Genomic DNA, 2,683 nt, shown 5'->3' on the forward strand with positions numbered 1-2,683 from the left:
TGAGATCTCCCTTTATGTGGATCAGACAGGTATCCGGCATCTGCATAGCCAACTAGTTGTGACTTGGATCCATAGGGATAAAACAATCCCATATCAACCGTTCCATGAAGATATCGAAAAATTTGTTTGATTCCACTCCAATGTCTTCTGGTTGGAGAGGAACTATACCTTGCTAGTAAATTCACCGCGAATGATATGTCAGGTCGCGTATTATTAGCAAGATACATTAGCGCTCCAATGGCACTAAGATATGGTACTTCAGGACCAAGGATATCTTCATTTTCTTCTTTAGGACGAAATTGATCCTTTTTCACATCCAAGGATCTTACGATCATTGGTGTACTTAATGGATGTGACTTATCCATATAAAATCTTTTCAAGATCCTTTCTGTGTATGTTGTTTGATGAATAAAGATCCCACTTTTTATATGCTCGATCTGCAGGCCGAGACAAAATTTAGTCTTTCCAAGATCTTTCATCTCAAACTCTTCTTTTAGAATTTTTATAATTGTTGGAATCTCTTCAGGAGTCCCAATGATATTTAAATCATCAACGTACACAGCAATTATAATGAACCCAGATGTAGTTTTCTTTATGAAAACACACGGGCAGATATCATCATTCTTGAATCCGTTTTTGGCCAGATACTCAGTAAGACGATTATACCACATTCGTCCAGATTGCTTTAGACCATATAAAGATCTTTGCAATTTGATTGAGTATAACCCTTGCGAATATTCATTGGATGGTTTGGATATCTTTAGTCCTTCAGGGACTTTCATATAGATATCCCGATCTAATGAGCCGTACAAATAGGCTGTTACCACATCCATTAAATGCATATGCAGTTTATGATATGCAGATAAACTGACCAAATAACGCAATGTTATCGCATCCACTACAGGGGAATACGTTTCTTCATAATCTATACCGGGCCTTTGTGAAAAACCTTGTGCCACAAGTCTGGCTTTGTAGCGCACAACTTCATTTTTCTCATTTCGTTTTCTCACAAATACCCATTTGTATCCAACAGGTTTTACATCTGCAGGTGTACGGACTACAGGTCCAAAGACTTCACGTTTTGCAAGTGAGTCTAATTCAGCCTTCATGGCTGCTTCCCATTTTGGCCAATCATTTCTTTGTCGACATTCTTCGACTGATCTTGGCTCAAGATCCTTACTTTCATGCATGATATCTAATGCCACATTATATGCAAATATTTCATTGACAATTGTCTTATTTCGGTCCCATTTCTCTCCTGTAAAGACATAATTTATCGAGATCTCGTCATTTTCACAATTTTCAGGTACCTGAACGTCTTCTGGCGTTATATCAGAATTTTGGACAACTGCAGGTGTCTTTACTATGTCTTTTTCAACAGGAATCATATTTACCTCTTTTCTCTTTCGAGGATTTTTGTCTTTGGAACCGACAGGCCTGTCACGCTTCTGGCGTGTATTTGCTTCAGTGGCTATTTGTCCTACTGGGACATCAATTCGAATTGGGACATTTTCCGTCCTGCCACGCTTCTGGCGTGAATTCGCTTCAGTAGCTACTTGTCCTACTGGGACATCAATTCGAATTGGGGCATTTTCCGCTGGTATATAAGATTTGGTTATCCTCTTTGTATCGGAAAATGCATCAGGCAATTCATTTGCTATTCTTTGCAAATGTATAATCTTTTGAACTTCTAGTTCACATTGCGCTGATCGAGGATCTAAATGCATCAACGATGATGCATTCCAATTAAGTTCCTTTTCAGGAAGCTTATTCTCTCCCCCTAATGTTGGAAATTTTGATTCATCAAAATGACAATCCGCAAACCGGGCTTTAAACACATCACCAGTTTGTATCTCAAGATACCTCACTATAGAGGGAGAATCATATCCAACATATATCCCCAATTTTCTTTGGGGTCCCATTTTGGTGCGATTAGGTGGTGCAATGGGAACATATATCGCACACCCAAATATTCTTAAATGGGAAACATTTGGCTGCTGGCCAAAAGCTAATTGCATAGGAGAGAACTGATGGTAACTCGTTGGCCTCAAACGAATAAGTGCTGCAGCATGTAAAACTGCATGCCCCCAAACCGAGGTTGGGAGATTTGTTCTCATAAGCAAGGGTCTAGCAATTAATTGGAGGCGCTTAATAAGTGATTCTGCTAACCCATTTTGTGTGTGAACATAAGCTACTGGATGTTCAACACTTATTCCATTAGCCATACAATAAGCATCAAAAGCTTGGGAAGTAAATTCACCAGCATTATCAAGACGAATTGCTTTAATTAGATTTTCTGGAAATTGTGCTTTTAATCGAATAATTTGAGCCAGTAATCTCGCAAACGCCAGGTTGCGAGAAGATAATAAGCACACATGTGACCATCTCGAAGATGCGTCTATCAGGACCATAAAATATCTAAAAGATCCATATGGTGGATGAATAGGTCCACATATATCACCTTGAATCCTTTCTAGAAATTCAGGGGACTCAAATCCAATCTTTACTGGTGATGGCCTTAAAATTAATTTCCCTTGAGAACATGCAGCACAACAAAATTCACTAGATTTAAGAATCTTCTGGTTCTTTAGTGAATGTCCATGAGAGTTTTCAATAATTCTTCTCATCATGGTTGTTCCCGGATGACCCAATCGGTCGTGCCAAGTTATGAACTCATTTGAGT

The sequence above is a fragment of the Arachis hypogaea genome, chromosome 13, assembly GCF_003086295.3.
Source record: "Arachis hypogaea cultivar Tifrunner chromosome 13, arahy.Tifrunner.gnm2.J5K5, whole genome shotgun sequence".
Taxonomy (NCBI): domain Eukaryota; kingdom Viridiplantae; phylum Streptophyta; class Magnoliopsida; order Fabales; family Fabaceae; genus Arachis; species Arachis hypogaea.